General features: G+C 38.8%; 1 protein-coding gene across 2 annotated transcripts in view; it reads left to right on the top strand.

The window, feature by feature from the left end:
• dlgap1b (discs, large (Drosophila) homolog-associated protein 1b) overlaps window positions 1-19,559 on the top strand; it is an 87,797-nt gene that overhangs the window by 12,196 nt on the left and 56,042 nt on the right. For both annotated transcript variants that reach the window (XM_017406749.3, XM_017406750.3), the window contains exon 2: window positions 18,442-18,527. The gene's annotated coding sequence lies outside the window, so the exon portion shown is untranslated. The remainder of the gene's footprint in view (window positions 1-18,441; window positions 18,528-19,559) is intronic.

The following is a 19,559-nucleotide window of genomic DNA, read 5'->3' on the forward strand; positions in this document are numbered from 1 at the left end:
ATAATCAACGTGTTCAGAGGTAAATGGACATTTTTCTAAGCACTCACTCAAATTCTTACCATCTTTGTCAATATGAAAGGACACTTGTTTTACTATACTGTCTAGTGTTTTTTTTTTTTTTTTTTTGGGCTCCCTGTATTTTTGTTAACCCATTTATGTCAAAAGGATGTCTGGTTGAGTTTGTGTGATGCTCAGTTTCTACGTACAGCGAGTCTGAAGGCACTCCGATGGGATGAATCAAACCCCTCACCTACCTCGCAGGATTGAGACAATCTGTGGACACATCTTTTATTGTGTTTCATCCCCAGCAGCTCTTTCCAAGTGTCATTTTACTGTAGCAAAAGCTCTGGCTTCCTCTTCTAAAATTCTTGCCTCGTGTTCGTGTTCGGCACATCGGAAAAGGAGCAGAAAACAAAGGCGAGCGTCTTTATTCGCCGATTCTTGATCAGGGAAGCTTATCCATTCATTGCTTTGTTCCTCTTTGTAACGGGATACATCCAGCGCATTGTACAAGACAGAGAAACGTTTGTATCCTGATGAGCAAGTTGTCAAAAAGTGGAAGATAGGGGATTTTTATATTCCTCCTTAAATGCTTTCCAGGTTGCCAGAAGACAGACAGTGAAAGCCTGCATGTCGAAAGCATGAAATACTGCAATTGGTGAGGACACCGAAATCTCCTCAGTGGTTCTGCCAGAGAAGGAAACGAGTGCAAAGGCAGCAGAAAATGGCTTAGTCAGGGTCATCACCAGCCTACTGCTGTGGAAAACAGTGATGACCCAAGGCATTTTTTAAAATGTATCTCTAAAGAATATAGAAATAGATTTTCTTGACGCCACTATACCAGCAAACACTTTTCTCACACTCTCCACCAGCTGTAATTATCACTCATTTTAGTTGATTTAGTTGAGTTACCTTGATGCCATATAGTCCAGAATTGTTGCCCCCCTCAGATTTCTCGAATCGTAAGAAAATAATTTAATGGGACCACTCTATGTGAGCACAGGTGGAAAGAGAGCGTATCTGAAAATGAAGCTATTGATCTGATGCTTCATAAACTTGTTTATTGACAGATTCACAAGAGCTTTAGAAAAGCTTCAGTCTTCCATATTGCAGGAGTTGTAAGCAGCAATATTACAACTTTTAATTTTTGCTAAATAACATGATGACAGCTGCTGGAATAATTAAAAAGAAACATAAAATACAGTACAAAAGTTTTAAACCACTCCCGTTTCTTTATATAGCCAGACTTTCTTGTTTTGAAGAGGTCTTGATCAATATTTTTAAATGCTTAAAGGGTTTTTCTTTTTCACTCATTTTCCGTCCAGTCCTAGTTTCTGACCATGACAGCATATTGTGCAGTGTTTATTAAAAAAAAATGAGGAAAGTGAACAAGCAAGAGAGCAAAAGAAAAAGTGCCAAGACTAAAATCAGATAAGCATAATATGAAAATTGAAGATCTGACACAGGACCTGAGAGATGCATCGTCTTTTAGTTAATCATCTGCTGTTTGTAATGTATTCAGCTAATAGCTCTTTGGGAATCATCTTGTTGGGCCTAAAATGCAATTTTCTGTTTGCCAGCCTGTGTTATATTTCACATTTTTCATGAATTTTACTAAAGGAATAGGAACATATCGTCTTTGTTACCAGCAGCTGGTAGCAGAGTGCCTAAAGATCACATTTTAAACAGTTTCCTTGCCAAGCTGCCTCTGTGTTGACACAACACTGGTTCATCCTTTGAGTTTAGGAGCCTTTTTATGCCTGAATGACTCACAGGTCAGATGTAAGTGAATTAACAAGCAATAGCATTATTCCTCTGAAAAATGCTCAGGAAATGAACTGAAAATGAGACAAAAAAAACTGTCAAAACAGTCAAATAAATAAATAAATAAAGCCTTCAGAAAGCTTGAAGAATTACTGATCAAGACTACTAGTAAAAAAAAAATCCTAGAAAATCTGGCTAATCTGGAAACAAAATATAGAGAAATAAGGGATGGCATAAGGCTTTTGCACAGTGCTGTATGTGACTATTGAAGTTCAGTGGGCTGCACAGCAACAAATACACTTTGCACCGCATATGTCATGTCTGTGAAGCTTTTATGCATTTGTGTGTGATAAATTTTAGCTGAGGTGTAAGTGCTAAAAGACCAAACACATCTGTTACCTTGAGCAGAATTTGTATCGGCCCCCGTTATGAGAGCTCTGAAACACACGAGTGTACACACTTGCAGACACTGAATTCTGCAGAGCCATGAACGCGTTAGCCCACAAACAAACGCGCTTGGTGATGTCATTTTTATAATCTGATGGAATCTGGGCCAGCTTTGACGACGAGGGAGCCGGAGGGATGAGCAGTCACTGTCATAATGATTCTGTGTGTCAGAGAGAGAGTGGGGGGGGGTTATGGAAAACAGCAGCTTGTGTATATTTGTGTGTCTTTCTATTGAGAAGGGTTTGTTTAGAACCGACATGTTTGTCTTGCAGTTTCATTGCTGTACTTTTGCCTTTAATGCAAACTGAATGTAATGCCAAACATCTATAATTTATTCAGCTTCTCAAACTCAGACAAATATGTACTTTTAGGTTTTTCCTGTTCAGTTAATACGGGGTTGATATAAGGCGCTAACATGAGAAAAATGTGTAAAACAGAAAGTAGTTCCTTTAGATGGATTGCCAGTGTATCATCCTTTTTACCAAAAGCTGTGATTAGCTGATCACATTTACACTGAATTGTGAGAAATGCCAAATTTCCTTCGGGCCTAAACTTTGCCATTCAATAATTTAGTCCCTGATTCAGTAAATCCTTCCTTAATTTTCCCTCTGTGTTCTTGGAATCTCTCATATTTAAACATGCCAGATCATTTCAGGCATTATCATTAAAGAGTCTGATGGAAAGAAAAAATAAATAAATAAAATGTTGCATTTGGTCACAAGCCATGCAATAACTTCCTGGAACAAATCTTTTTTTTTTTTTTTAATTACACCAGGCACTCAGACATACTAATTAAACTATTGCTCAGTGCCAAACGTGAATGCTGATAGTTTTACGCTCTTGACAGTAAAGTGGTTGAGTGTTTTTCGAAGCAAATAAAAGACCCTGACGTGATATCTGTAAATGACCAAGACACGAACAAACACTGCATTTATAAAGCTAATGTTTTTACAGTAATGTGTGAAAAAGTCTGCCTACAGTAATACAATTATTTAGCGATCAATGTCTAGCGCATTGATTTCTCTGCTGGCCCAATACAAACTGGAACAAACCCTACTGAAGTGTCAACTATCTTCAGACAGCCTGAGGCAAATGTCAATAGGAATAATTAACTCGGTGATGTACATGAGTCGAAGGGAGAAGGTAGCTATTTTAAAAGCTTAAACGTAATTTGTTCAAATTTAGAATGCTTTCATTTTAATCCACCAAGGTTTACTATTTCAAGACGCTGACAGTGATTACATTTTATTGAGCATCTCTTCATGGTTGTTTTCATGCATAAATTTGATCCAAAGCTTTTATTTAACACATCTTGCAAACATAGTTTCTTTATTACCTTCCTTATCAGTGGTAGTTTTATTTTGAAAGTACAGGATGACTTCCTGAAGGTCACGTTCTGCATTTGTCCGTTTTTATGTTTATGTATTCTGTCAGCATTTATGACTGTGTTTAACTACACACATGTGATGCTGGTTGCAGGCAAGTAGCCCCACAAACATATTTTCGGCGCGGCGCTGCTGCAGGCTCCCAGCCCTCACCCACCAGTTTCTCTTCAGGTGATGACACTTACAATAGGCACTGTTTAATGATATAACCACTGTACTTATTGCCAACTATAACCTGCACTCAACCCATCCTGACTCCTCTTTCAAGTGCTTTGGCTCAGCTGGGCATGTGCAGAGAGAACTGTAGATTGAATCCTCAGAATTCAAGTGCATCTATACTGGTGTGCCATAAAAAGGCAGCTGAGGGTTATGAAAGAGATGTTAAAATTCTAATTATAGCCATACGGATAGGACTTCAGCCGACTGCAGGCAATTCTATTGAACAAAATGTAAGTGCATTTGTTTGCAGTTCTAACATTTTCCATATCTGGACAGTTTACAAAACTAGAGCATGTCAGGTCTTAGAGAATGATTTGCCTAATTTTGATATATTGTGGTCGATATTACCCCTTAGCATTATTTATTTCACAAATACCAAGCCAATATTCAAACGCAAAAGGCCACTTCAATTGTATAATGTAGTTACAGCGACTGAATCACATGAAACAGTGGCTCTAGACACTCACTCTCACTAGACAATGACACTTGCCTTTTGATATCACTAGTTAAAGTGTACTATTGCTAATAACAAAATCGAACGGCACAAAGAGCCACATCGACAGCCTTCATGGTTTAACCAGCTGTTATAAGCTACTAGCATTCATTTAAATAAATCTCTCTGCATCTCTGACGACCCCTGACTTGGTGTTCACAACCCACAGCAGGGTCCCGACCCCAACTTTGGGAAGCACATATAAAGACCACCTGCTACAGCTGGGGGAGGCTATAGATCCTTGACAAAGTGGTTCATGGTACCGTCTCCAGCCATGCAGTGTGCCAACGTGTCCTTGGGCAAGCCCACCCCCACTGACAATCTGCTTATCCGTGTATAAGTAAGGAAAAAAGTCTGAATATTTAACTGAAAGCACTGCATGAGTGTGTAAATGAGAGAGAAAAAACATATTGCAAAACGCTTTGTAGAACCTAGTTAAGGTTAAAGAAGGTACTGTACAAATGTAAACTTTTACAATTAGTAGACCTCCAGTCTAGTTGGGGGTTTGGATGTTAATAATTATCTGCTGTTTAGGTTCATTTGTGTTCACTACTTCACATTAAAGGCTTGGCTTTTTAGTGAGACCAGTAATGTGACTGGCATTGATAAGAAGTGGATAAAAATGGAATATTGTTGAGTATTGTTGATGTAAAAAGTAAGCTAATAAAACAAGTTTCAATATTGCAAGGTCACAAGCAGATACTGCAGAAAAGGTAAATAAATTTTAATCCTGTTAAATAATTTTTTTAATTTATTTTTTAGATTGCCTTTACCTAATTTGAAGAACTGGGAAGGACCAGGCGGTCTGTTTTTGGTTCTCTTATCCATCTTATCCCGTTTGGTGATATGTGCATTAATAATTTGCTACTTTTCAGCAGACATTTTAATTTGCATTAGTAAGACAAACACAGGTGTATTATCAGTGGCTGCAGTCCAGTTTTACATGTGTGAGTTTAGGTTAACTTGCACTAAGGCTGAACTTCCTGTGAGGAGCCTACAGTCCGTTGGTTGTCCTACAGTTTCAAGTAAAACTGTCTCCTGTGAAATCTGAAATCTGAACTCTACTTTAAATTTTACCTGTCTTGAAAGCAAAATAATCTGTCTACATGTTTGAGCTCAAACTCTTCCAAAGCAGCATCCCTCCTCTGCTATTTTAAACTAGGGGAGTGGCTAGAGCAGGTATTACAGAGTCAGAGGGTGTTTTTTGCGGCACACACTATTGCCAAAATCATACGCACTCGCGTTGCGTGTTACATATATTCATGCACGCAGCAGATTGTGTAGTAATTCTGTCTAAGCCTTATTTTGTTCAGCATGTGTAATCCCCTTAACTTCTCCGCTGATAGCCCAACTACCTTCACTTCAGATTAGCTGAGGCAGAGATCAAGAAGTGCTCCTTTAACAGTATGTAGGACGACACAGATGGGACACGTTTCTGGATATTGAAATGGGCTTCATTCAAGATGGATTTGGATTTGATTTCAATGAAAGTATGTGCAATAAATAAAATACATATGTTAAGCGATGTTATGTTCATAATCCCATGCAGCCACGTCTTATATGCATATTCAGCCATCTGCTTTGGATAAATGCATGCAAGCTTTATTCTCTCTTAGAAATTAACATTTTATTACGCAGATATGTAGCCACGCACCTATCATAAACATGGCTCTGTCACTTTAAGAGCTCCAATCATCTTTTATTGTAATGAGACGTGTTGTTTTCGTTAGACGCCCTTTTTATGTGAGCGCAATATCACACTGTATTAACTGTACTATTCAGGCTGTTGTGAACAATTACACTCAAGGTAATAAAGTAATAGGAGGTGAGATATGGTGTGTACAAACTAATTTTACAATTAGATCCTGAATGCTTCTAATGTGGTTGCCTCAGAGTCGCTGTCGGCTGGATGGGACATTGAGCAGTTTGTCGGCAGGTTTGATCTGATTTTCTGTTTTTTTTTTTCTTTTATTTGGATGGTGAGATTGATGGATGCAGAGTTTTGATGATTTTTCAATGCAGTGATGACAGATTTGAAAAAAGGGTGATTAGGTTTTTGTTGTTGTTGTTGTTGGTTTGCTCTTGGATGATTGATCATTTTCATGTTTTAGGCTTCGCGTCAGAATCGAGGTTCCTTTAATCCATCATGCGCTTCATACTTGATTTTAGTGTGGGGTGACAGTTTATAAAATGCTGTGTATCTGCATGTCAGCTATGGTGACGGATAATATGTCCTTTAAACCTCTTGTTTTTAAGACGTGGCTTCTAAAGCTGATATCATTTCTGGAGCTAGAAACTGGACTCTTCAGGGCCTTGTTGAGGACTCATCTAAAAGATAAATTGATGCCAAAGTTGAGCACAAAATAATGTGAGGTGAGGTTTCTTCCTGATTGCTGACCCTCATACTTTTGTGTTGAGTTTATTTCAGCATTTTAAGGTAATTTGAGGTCGGCAAAGGGCATATGGGTACTATTATCTGCTGCATATAAATTTACTCCTGTGCTGAAGGAAAAAATCGGTGGAAAAAATTGTAGAACTTTAAAACACAGGCTGCTAAGACGCATTAAAAACTATCTTTAGAACAATGTAAACGGATGTCAAAATCAGGAAATGAAGAACCTCCCACGGGAGATTGCTTTGCTCCTTTTAAAAATTATATTGCGTATGCAGTGTGAAAAAAGAATTAAGAGATAAATGTCTCTTTTCATCTGACTGATCTGACTTCTGACTTTTCGCTTTGAGTAAAATTATTCACACCTTTGTGGAGCTTTATTGACACCACACATCAATCACAGTCCAGCTATCTCATGCCTCTAATAAGATAAGATGAGTTAAATATCTCTGGACCATTACAGGCCTAATACGAGGAGTAATAAAGGCTGCACATTTCATTGACCCACTGTGTGTATTCAAGCAAGCGCAGGACAATTCACTGTGCAGCAGCAGCTAGCATGGTGACTCCTTGGTGGTGCACTGGGGCAGAAGAACATTCAGCTTCAAGAGAGCTGAATCCAAGATGAGTGTTATTCTAGAGCAAGAGCATGACCGTAATGCCTTAAGTAAAATGAGAAACTGTACAAGGACATGTGCAAGGTAGTGCAGGAATTATGCAAACACGGTTGCATAATTATGACAGTTTCTCATATGAAGAGAACAGATCTTGATGTTTTATTAATCAGCTTGCTGTATGGTTCATTTTAAATCAGATGCAAACATGAGTCATAGTCAGATATTTATACATGTGTTATTTTAAGTGCAGTTTGCAGTATTTGGTACAAAAAGAATTCCCCTCACATTCCTTTTTGTTTTTACTGTTTTGGGACACCAAACCTACAGCGTCATCAGTGTCTCAGCCAAAACATGGCTGTTTTAGGTCAATCAGCAGAGTCAGTTCTACGTGGTGACAGAGGTCCAAACCAGTGACATAAATATCCAAACACCTCTGTATGATTCATTCTGTTAAATATAATTAAAACAGGTAAAACCACGAGCAAGAATTTCAATTATTGCTACTTAATTCACTCAAAACTAAGCTTGGTACGCTGACTTTGTGACCATGTTTAAAATGAAGTGTTGCAACAGGTCATTTTTAATTATAGATTGTCTGAATTGTATTATTTTGTCACTTATTTTAACCACTTTTGCACAAGATTATCACTAACATAAACTGGCGCTTTAAAACTGTACTAATCGTCAATAATTGGCGTGTTAAAATTAGAATTGCATTACTTTTTCGGCTTGCCAGAGAAGGTGTATCCGTTTGTCTGGAACGGAACTGCAAACAGCACCAGGCTACAAAGCTTTCTCTAAATAATTTAAATAAAGTCTTGCAGATTATTGGTCAGAGGTATTTGTACCCATGAACTCCAACTGAAAATGAATTACAGTATCTTTACTTTATAGTTCCCAAAAGTTCTTATCCTTTTTCTTTCTTCTTTATCTGAAGAAAAATCAGTTTTCTTTTAATAGCTTCGACACCTCTTGTGCTTCCTCTGATTATTTTTAAACTCCTCACAGATATCATAAATGGCTAACCTTGAGTCCTCTTCACTCAGCGAAAGCTTTGACTCCCAAGGCGTGCTGCTCGGCAATGATGCATTCACAGACCAGGAAACGCCTGCTTTTTCGATTGCTGTTTAGCCATGGTGCATTCACTGACTGTAAACCGGAGCCATTTTTGAGTGTTGGATTGGTCAGTTCGCAGTCAAATCAAAAACAACTAGTTCTGATCGCCGGTCAATTGATTGGCACACTCATAATTTTTAAGATTAAGTTTAAAGAAGGATGGAAGGGCTGATTTAAAACCCTGCTTTATCAGGCAGTGAGGACCTGAGATGTGCTTCCTGATCACATGCAGCCAGAAATAGTCATTCTTTGAGTTTAAGTATACTCAATATACACGGGGCGCAACACATTTGTATTCTTGTGTGAAAAACTTTGTCATCCTCTCTCATCTGTCACATGTGAGGACTGGCTTTCTTGGCATCTGGACAACATCTGTCTCGTGAATTTCAAGCAGACCTTGTTTTGTGTCCAACATTTTTCTCCCTTTAGTGTTTTTGTTGAATCTGTTTGCTTTGTTGGTCCTCTGAGTTGTACAGTGCATCTGTCTCTCAGCAGTATTCCAATTTTATTGCTGTTGATGAAACAAGATTTTTTTTTCTCCCCCCTCCTTCTCCATCTGGGTTGAACAGAGTGGGTTTCAGCTGAGCAGAGCTTTCTCTGGCTGAGAACTGGAGGATCTGCTTCCTACAGGTTGGTGGGTTTGTGTGAGACTTGCCTGTCGGCTGTTAGTCCCTTTTATCAGACAGTCAGCGGCTGAGCTAAATAAGATTAAATAACAATTCTGGTTTAGAAATTCCAAAGAAATATTAGTGAGTTGTGCTTCTTGGAGTGAAAGCAGGTTTAGAACTTCAGAGGATTTTATGCCTCCCTTTTTAAAAAAATATTATTGAAAACAACAACAGCAAAAAGAATATTGGAACATTTTATTTTCAAAATGATTTTTTTTTTCATCTTTATGATTTGTAGTCTTTGTGATTCTGTTTGAAATTATTAGGTTTATTTTACAGAGGAGTAGAACTTCACTCTTTAAAAACAAGGAGGAAAAATGACTTGGGACCCACGAATTGTAATACAATTCGTGGGTCCCGACCATCCTTTCTTGACCATTAATGGCATATAGTTGCTTTCAGCTCACCACACAGCAGAGATGAACGCCCTCCCCCCCGACATACAGACTTTTATGGTTGCTCCCTCTCTGTAGAATGAGTCTTCTGAGCTCATAGCAGGTTTGTGACCGTCAGCACTCGGTTTGACAAATGGTGGAGGAGATTGTAGACGTGCATCTTCTCTGGGTCAGATCTGTCAGTTAAAGAGCAGGAAGACTGCTGGGGTGTGTGTGAAGGGGGAAGGGGGTGGAGGAGGGCGGATGGGGGGTGTCTTGGCAAAAAGAGTTGAATGAGAATGCCAGCGCGAGCAGGGAGACAGCTGCTTTCTTTCTGTCGGTCGGCCTTGAGCATCATGAAGCAGCAACGCTTCAGATTTACTTTCTTCTGCCACTTCTTCATGTCTCCAGTCAATTACTGTTTTAAAACCAAAGTTTTATTGCTGTTTTATTTTAAGCAGGTTCAAAAGTGTGATTTGCTAGCTATAAACTCTACTTTCTACATAGTTAAAACAAAATCTTGCATCAGAGAAGCTGTAAATCAAAGTTGTGCAGAATGAGAGCTAGTTTGAGTTCATTTGGTTTATTTTTGCACTGCACACCCTGCACTGTGTCCATTTTGTTATAATGTGCCGTGCAGCTCTAAAAAAAAAAAAAAAAGGAGAAAATCAGGAGTTGGACGCTGTTTTAAGGCTGCAGAAACCCTCTCTGATCTTTGTCCCGCTCAAATTAGCCTTTAGCTTAAGCCAGTATCTCACTGCTGGAAGCTAGTCAGCAACTCAAACGCAGCTTTTCAGCAGGAGTCTCACTGACACACAGGTGTTTTCAACCTGGGAGCCGTGCAGCCACGTTTCCTGGGGTCACTTGTTGAAAATCAAAGTCTATTTTCATGTGCATGGTTGGCATAACTGCATTCTAAGCCTAGCACATAATTTTGTTGCCTGCTTTGTACCCACACTAGCAGCTGTTCCTAAGTTTAAGATTTAATGTACAGGAGTACCTGTTTGAAATGAAGTTGGTAAGATTTAGATAAGTTTTTTTTAATTATTTATTATCAGTGTGATTTTCAGACCTGTACATTCAGGGCTGTAGCCTCAGATGTTTTCCGTCATAAGGAAAGCTCACAACAACTCTGCAACTATTTTGTAAGAAAATTTACTGCACAAACCTTTAGAACATGTTCAAAATTCAAGCAGCGAGGCTTTATTTCTCCAAATTGAGCTAACTGATAGAGCTATCAACAGATGTACTTTAAAAACCCACCTTTAAGAACATTATGTGTTCTTCTAATTTTGAATTCCTTATGTTTTGAGAAAAGTCTACCCGAAGACATAAAAATATGTCAAAATGACTGTTCTTTCTATTTCAACTGCTCCTGGTTTCTTTGAGGTCTACTTATTATTAAGAACAGGCACAAGTACTGCTGAAGAATCCTCTACTTTTTCCACTTTAAATATTTTTATCTAAACAAAACATCCACCCGGAGCTTTGTTCTCAGCCTTGCGTCAGAAATAAATATGTACTTTTTGATTGCGAGCTTATGACAGAGAAAGCTTCTTCTTTTTTTTTTTTTTTAAATTGCAGTAAAAGGTTTTGAATGAGAACCTATCAGAGAGCGATAAAAGAGAAGATGGCAGAGAGAGGATAAGGAATTAGGATCATCATGCTGTCACCATCTCATTCATTACCACCTTTTAATCATTTAAGAAAAACAGCGTAACTTTGATTAGAGATAAACACTTAATGTTGGAGCAAAAGTCGGTGTAGCTCTGAATACTGTAAGACGAGTAAGGAGAAAAAACATCAAGCTGCTTCCTTTTTTTTTCTGTTGGCCCATGTCCAGGGGTTTCAATCAATCTATTCACGCCAAGAATTTAAAAAGAAATTGAATTATGTCCTGAGCATTCAACCACAGTTACTTAATTGGTACAGGATTAGTTCACATTGATTTGGTCTGATTAAAGTCCCTAGTTTGTGTTTCCACTTAATCACTGAGCACAGCAGTCTCTTGAACCACTGTTTGCATCCTCCCTTCTCCCCAGCTCATGCCAATCATTTCCTACCCACGGCAACTTTGCAGAATTTGCATGAAATCACTGGTCATACCAGTCCACATTAATCAGATGTGTTTTGTGCTGTGCTTTTTTTTATTTCGGCTTGGTCTTGTTGCTGTATAGAAAAGCCCTGCCAGGTCCCGAAAGTTGCCCTCTGGTTACCCATAATGTTTTGATAGATCGCTGCTGTTATTCTGAGCAGAGGAGAGCGATGAAGTCAGAGAAGGAGCTATAAGGAAAAGATGGAGCGAGATTGTCTCCAGGGGGGAAATAAAGCGAGGACAGGGAGAAACACCAAATATGCATGAGAGGGAAAAAAAAGAGTGGAAGTGTGTGTGTGTGTGTGCGGGGGGAAAAGATCACAAATAAGGTTCCTTGAGCGATAGTCTTGGAAAGAGAACAGTGGAGAGAAGATAAGGGAGACAGTTTTGAATGGAGAGGAAGACGGAGGTGGGGATGGACTGGAGCTAAGACAGGACAGATTTTTAACAGTCTGCTTCTGCCTTCAGAGCTCAGCTTTTGAAGGCAGAAGTCTCTGTAGAGTTCCAGTTAGACTTCTTTTCCCCTAATTTTGCATAATTTAGTTTGATTGAAAAGGTTTTGCTACACATGGTCATTTCCACTGGGTCATTCTAGGCCTTGGCTACTCAACTCTAGAAATGTTTAAACAGATTTCTCTTTTCCTTATTGAAAAACAATATTTCCATCTTGACAAGAAGCTGAAATTCCAGCAAAGACACAACAAAGGCACCAAAGAGACATCTCACTCAGAAAATCCCAATATTTTTAACTTCAATAATGTATTTTTAACTTCTTAATTCAGTCAAAGCTGTCAAATGGAGATTAACAGTTCAGATGTCTGGCAATTGCTTTAAATTTCCTTTTTTTTTATTAACTTTGCCTTTGTCTGATTCAATATTTTGTTCAAATTTTTTATTTGTCAGTCAAGCATTTTTTTTATTTTTTTTTTTTGCATTCTGTGAAACTGCACTGCCAGCTTTACTGAGAACCCTCTTTGTCCCTCATGAGGCTAAATCTTATCAGCCAGAAAATAATTGTGTGTTTCATTTGCACTTGGAAGGTGAAATTTCTGAGTTTCCAGCTGGAAATATCAACTTCAGCACTCTTTAAAGTCAGAACTCAGGAAATCTGGGGGTTTTCACCATCCCCAGCTGCAAAATTCAATATGGCTGCTTTGCTCATACATTAGTAGTAATAGCTGCATTGATAACCTTTTTTTGTCTGTTTCTCATTAAATCTGTCATGCATAGGACTGTACAACCTCTGTTAGTGAACATGTTCCAACACTGTTTGAATGCAGAAAAAGCTGAGAAATACCTTGTTATCCACTTGTATAGCTAATCTTACTTGGCTTGGTGACTAAACAGAACAATTAACATTTCATTTTCTGACTTGGAGCACATTTAGGTTGGATGTGATATCATTCCCAGATCTGAGCAAACCATCCCTCTCGACCTGTGTTCAACTCGACAGGTTGGCCACTCTTTGTCCAGTCTAGGCATTTTGCTCCATATAAACACCATATAACTTTTATTTTTTCTCAATGTTTTGAAATGTCTGTTTGGCAACGAAACTGGTGCAATTTAGGCTCTGAAATATCACAGTTAAAGTAACACAACAAAACAACTTTGTTAAGAAAAGCACAGATTTATGCAAAACCGTCTTTGTTTTGACCAAATCTGTCTTTCTGCGTAGATTCTGTGATGAGGTGGGCGGAACAGTTGGCCAGTTTGATCGAAAATGTGGACATAACACATACTCCTACAGGTGGAAAATGGCTTTTATTTCACTCCACAGTAACTGAGTCTAACCATGTGAGCTGCATCAGCTGCAGTGAACATTAACAGGGAAAATGGCAACACACATGAGAAGTTACAGAAGGCAAAAATTGGAGGAATTATTCAGGCCATTAACATCCACTGAGTCGGTCTGTCAGGAGGAGAAATGTATAGAATAATTCTGGTTTCATTTGTTAAATATCACATTTATATTTCACATCTACTCTCAGTAACAGTTACACAGTCGACCATAATGCACCATATGTTTTCTTTTTCCTCTCACTGCGCTCTCACTACAAGCATTTATCCTCCCTGCCAAGTTTTCTTCCTCACATCTGATTATTCGAGCTGCTGTTTGTACGTGTGTTTTAAAGTGGCCCGTAATCTGATCTAATACAAACTGACAGTGATTTCAGAAATCAGAACAACAAAAATCGATAATAAAAAGGATCACATCTCATTTTATGGCCTCGATATGTTTCTCCTGCTCTCTGCCAAGTGTAGCTATCACACTATCACTGAAGGGACTCCATTATGGGACTTGGTTTTGTCTGCATCAGCAAAACAAACAAAACAGATTTTTTTTTTCGTCCCCTTTTGTTTCTTTTTGTGATTAGCCGATGGGTTAGGCAGCCACAAGTTAAAAATAGTCCATCCTTAGCTTCAAAATTATTCAGTGAATGAGCACTCAAATACAGAGGAGCCTCACAAAGTCTTTATTGTGGTTAAATTTGGGCATTTTTCCCATTTGATGGTGCATTCATATTTTTCTAGGTCATTCAGTACAATACAAGACCTAATAACATCCGTAAAACAGAGCTGCTTTCAGCTGTTTTTAGCCTTTTTTTTTTCAAACATAAAAGACATAAAACTCCCAAAATAACCAAGCCTGGATGTCAGAATGTGTCCATTTGAATCAAAGGAAAACCCTTTTTTGATCCCTCATCCTAAAAATACCTGTCCTCCTTGCACATGCACATTCATTATACGCACACAGCCAAACAGCTGCTTTTTAATAAACGACTGCCTGTCATCGGTGTGTGGTTCTCACACCGTAGCGCTGGGAATTCATTAAGTGTGCCCTTTGGAAGTCTAAGCAACCAGGTGGGGTGCCATCTACCCCCTCTGGCCCCGGAATGCCGCCCAGCATTTCAATTGCAAATACTGTACCCATCTCAGTGCCCTTGTACAAAAGCACACATCAAACGCTCAAACGGCTTCCATGCGGGCTTCTGTCCGATGCATTTAAACCTATTTCTTTTTAATCTACATACATGAAGGATGTGCTTTTGCAGATCATTAAAGGGGTTTTCTGAAGAGCAGGAAAATAAAAAAAAACCATCAGACTGAGACTGTGGCAGCAGATGAGTCTGTTATTTAATCGCACAGAGATTTAGTTGTATGTGGATCAGAATAGTGTTTTTTTTAATGTTTGCTTGTTTTCCGTATCTGGGTGAGATTTTAAAAGTTCGCATTTATCATCATATCCGTTCATTAATTTGTACATATTGTATGAAAATGATCGAGATTTGACAAGATGCTGCACAGCTGATAGAAATCAGTGACTGAACTTGTAAAGATGGGTTACCCCCTCGGCGTTCACGTTTGGGACAACGCCCTGCTGCTACCACACCAGACTGTAGCTCAACATCTGTGAAATTAACTGAGATGCAGTCATTTTTGTGTTTGCTAAGGTTAATTAACTTTGATGGCCATCTTGAATCAACCCGACTCCAAAAATGAATCCGTTTTAGATACATACATATTCAGCCATTATCGTCTGAGAGTTTCATTGCAATGTGTTCAGTTGTTTGTGAGATATTTTGCTAACAGGCAGGCAAATAATCACACACATGGTCGACTACATGATTCCCCAACTTTTATGGTAGTGGGCGATAAACCACAAATTAAAGTTTTGTGATACGGCGCCACTGCTTTACCTTTACATGGCCTATCACTGCTTTTTATGTTGGTGTATCTGCAACAAAGGAGGGAAAAGGTAGTTAAAGAACCACTTTTCTTTTTTTTTTATAAACTTATCCAAATTCTCCTCTATTCTGTCACTAGTTCCCATATTTTCACAGCCTCTTTAATCCTCTTTCTCGCCTCAGTTTATCACCAGTGTCTGCGTGCATCAGTCAGACAACAAACAGTCTATTGGTTGTTTGTATCCGCAAATGTGACTTTCCACCCTTATTGATCATCTATTTTTCTTTGTGCCGTCTGCCGCCTCATAAGGAACCACACAGTCACGAGTTAATGTTCGTCGAGCTCTTGCTCCACAAATTCACTCCGTGCCCAAAAGAGGCATCGATATAAGATCGGCGTGCTGTGAAAACGTAATAAAGCGTGGAGATAATCGCCGCCGAAGTCCTGAATAATGGGTCCGTGTAATGCAACTGTACTACATCAGTGGGGAGATTATGCATCATGCCGGCCAGGCAGGCAGCCAGCTGCTGCGAGCGTAGCCGGGGCTCGGGCTGAGGGCTGATCCACCGTCCATCCTCGGCTGCCAGAACTTCAAAGGATCCCCCGGATAGAGTCAGACTTGTGGTCTCCTGCAGTTCAACCTCTTTAGATATCTTCCCCTCCCCCCCATCTTCGCCCTGATTCTCATGTCAAACACACCCTCATATTTTATGTTTCACTTACCCCACTGATTGAGCTTTAAGAGACTCCCAATTGTTTCCGTATCGCGCTCGAGCACGTGACGGTTCTTTTCTGACTGAGAGGAAATTTTTCTCCCGTTTGTTCAGTTTGTATCAATTTCCTCTCCTTCCGTTTCACGGCCCTCGTTCCACTTCTCTGCAACGTCTGTCAACTGCATTGCTCCTCCGAGTTCTACTTTTTTTTTCCAGATAGGTCAGTCAGAATAACAACTCAGCGTAGATGAATGATTTTAAAAAATGCGTGATTCGATTTTAATGATTCAGAGCCGCAGTTCCTCACTTGAAAATTTCTAATTCATTTAAAGAACATAATAAAGCTTTTTGTATATTCATATTTTAGTCGGGTTTCTTTCTGTCTGGCTGCTCAAATTCATTAAGAGAATTAAAGATGTTACGCAAAAGTTGCATGAGTGTGACAACAGCAAGTCTTACGTGATTTATGCTCGCTCCTTGATTAATTACTCATTCGTGAATGCTCATGTTGAACCATTTCTTAACAAACCCGGCCGCCTCTCGCGTCGTCCCTCCGTTTCCGTACCTGTGTTTAAGTGACGTGTTTACGTGTGCGTGTTATTCTCCCCAGCAGAGTGTGAAATTGAAATTCACCCTGCAAGACGACTGACAGAGAAAAGAGAGGAAAGGTTCCTGGAGACGTTAAATGTCTTCTTTTAGCTAAGCAGCTGAAAAAGCATGAGTGTCTGTTTACAGTCGGGGAGATTTTTATCTTCTTATGTCATACATGTATTGGTACTCTATCAGTTTTTTAGGCACCTGAAATGACAATTTTGATCAAAAACCAATAAGATATGAACATTTTATATGGATTTTTAACATCTATATGCCAAAAACATATTTACATCAGCTTGTAGTATGTATTTTATCATAGCTGATGTTATATTTTAACATTAATCTTATTAGACAAAGCTGGAGATTGATTCTTGTGAAACCTTTTTTATTATTATTATTAATGTAAATATATAAATTTATGGTAAACTGTTTAAAAAAATGTCTATTTAGGTTCCTTTTTTTTTAAAATGACCCCAACTCTGACAAAGTTGGGACAATGTGTAAAGTCTAAAAAACACCCAGAATGCAATAATGTGCAATTCTTAATTTCTCTTCACTTACTTTTAGTCTTTTGTTTCTCTGTCTAAACTTACTTGAGATCTATTTTTGTCATCAAATTTAAATTTACCTCTTTTTTTTGTTGTTGTTTACACATTTGATGTGCTTAATATTCTCCATTGTGAATAAAATGTGGTTTTCTGAGACTTGTAAATCATTGCATGCTGGTTTTATTTACATTTGACGCAATGTCCCAGTTTTTTCAGAAGTGGGGTTGTACGTGAAACAAAGTTCGTATCTTTGGCATGGTTACATTTCAAGTTTATTATGATTCTCCAAAATGCATGGATTAATTTTGCATGAGATTTCCATTATTGTGCTTTTTTGTTTGTTTGTTTAATTGCATCCTTGTCAACTGAGAGAGCCACCTAGAGTATTGGTGACCTCCCTCTCACCTGAGTGTGTGTGTGTGTGTGTGTGTGTATGTGTGTGTGTGTGTACAACCTGTTCCAGTTCCACCTGGCGTGAGTTGGACAGACCACCATCTGTTCTGTGCCCCCATGCTGAACTTTGTGCCACCTTCTTCTCACCAGGAAATAGAAGCTTTCAGGAACTCTAATTTGGTTTTAAAAAAAAACATTACCCTAAATATAATATTTATAGTTTTGTCATTTTGATTGATTTTAGTGGCTACAAGGAATAAAGCTATAATTTGAAGCTCAATGAAAGAGGCTATAGGATAAAAACAGAAGAGTAAATGTGATCTTCTCACTCTGCTTTTTAGCAATAAAGAGTCATTGCACTGAGACAGAAATACTTTTTCTTTTTTGATTTTCAAAATACCTCAAGGACTTGACATGCTACATTAACGTAAGCGCAAATAGGCTTAAAATGAATTCTGCACATCCCCTCCCTGCTTTCGTTCTGTTCGCTGCTTCCCAGAAGGCGGGGTTTTAGGATCAAATTCAACATGTTGGTGCTGTGATTTTCACAGCCAAACAAAACGGGGCTTAGCTGATTATGAACACACTTTTTAATGTCTCTAATCCAACCAGTCTGGTCCATGTTGTCTTGGGTCAACTTAAAAGCAGAAATAGTTTTTTTTCAATGCGTCTCTCTCTCTCTCGCTCTCCCTCTCTCTCTCTCTCTTTGGAAGATTTATGCCCTGCACCATCCCCAAGCATTTCAGCAGTAATGAAACACAGTGCACTCAGAAGTGAGTGCAGAGAAGAGGAAAAATAAAAAGTAAAAAAAAGCGCAGAAAGCAACAGGCATGAGCACATGGCACATGGACCAGCACATTAGCCACCGGGGGACCATAGGAGTGTTTTGATGTGTTGTGATGAATTCTGAACCACTGAATACGTCTTTGATTCAAGGTGGAGAAATGTGCGCGCACAGACGAGGAGGAGTGTGGAATTGAGCACGGGAGAAGAAAGATGCCAAAGATGAAAAAATAAAGCAGGTGAGCCGCACTCTGAAAGCACGCTTTGCGCTGGAACATCATATTGCTTACAACACTTTTCACAGTTCCCCTCGGCTGCAACTTTATACACAGGTCAGTGGCAGCTTACAGCATAGACTCTGTATAAGTACATCAGAGACCAGAAACATATATGTTACCAACTCGGTTAAGTCCATTCACACATGACTTTTTGAGTGGAGCCTTCTGTGCAGCAATTATGAGCTCATAGTTCACCTTCAGTGGAAACACATCTGTCAAGGTTGACAGAGTGCCATCAGTGGCAGAAGAAATGAGACACAGAGACACAAAGTTATCACCTAGAGCGATTGTGGGAGCGAATTGAAGGGGAAAGGAGGATAATGGAATGAGCTGGTCAGATGAGAAGGGCGTAAAATAAGGATCAAAATGTTTTTTTTTTCTTGTTTGTGTAATGATACTCATGACAGAGCAGATGGAAGTGGTGGGATTTACTGCTGAAAATGCTCGTAAAAAATGCTTAATGGCAAGAAAAAGTGCTGAACATATTTCCTCTGCCAGATGTAAGCTTTAGCACTCTTGTCATGTTAACGCAGACAGCAAACAGAAGGGAGGGCCAAGGATTTAATCAGACATTAATAAAAAAACATTAATACTTGCATAATCTGACACCATAATCGTTGTTTTGCTGCTTTGACTTTTTGATGGAGGCTGTAGTGATCCATGCAGTTCACTGATGTTAGCTTGTGTCTGATAAATAGGAGTTAAAAAGACAGGAAAAGCAAAAAAAAAAAAAAGAAAAAGAAAGTTAAGGGCTGATCTTTGCATCTTTAGATTTTACATTTTGTACTGGATTTCATGGCAAATGTCTCATTCCTCAAAATATTTTGGTTCTGTAATAAAATCTAGCCAGGAAAGTGGCAAGAACAAAACAAAACAAAAAAACAAACAAAAACACCTTTTGGTACGTGTGTGAAGCACAGAGATGATTGACAACAAACAGTCTGTGATTTGTGACAATACTTATTTCAGTTGATTTTATTTATTTATTTTTTT

The sequence above is a fragment of the Kryptolebias marmoratus genome, linkage group LG21 (assembly GCF_001649575.2).
Source record: "Kryptolebias marmoratus isolate JLee-2015 linkage group LG21, ASM164957v2, whole genome shotgun sequence".
Taxonomy (NCBI): domain Eukaryota; kingdom Metazoa; phylum Chordata; class Actinopteri; order Cyprinodontiformes; family Rivulidae; genus Kryptolebias; species Kryptolebias marmoratus.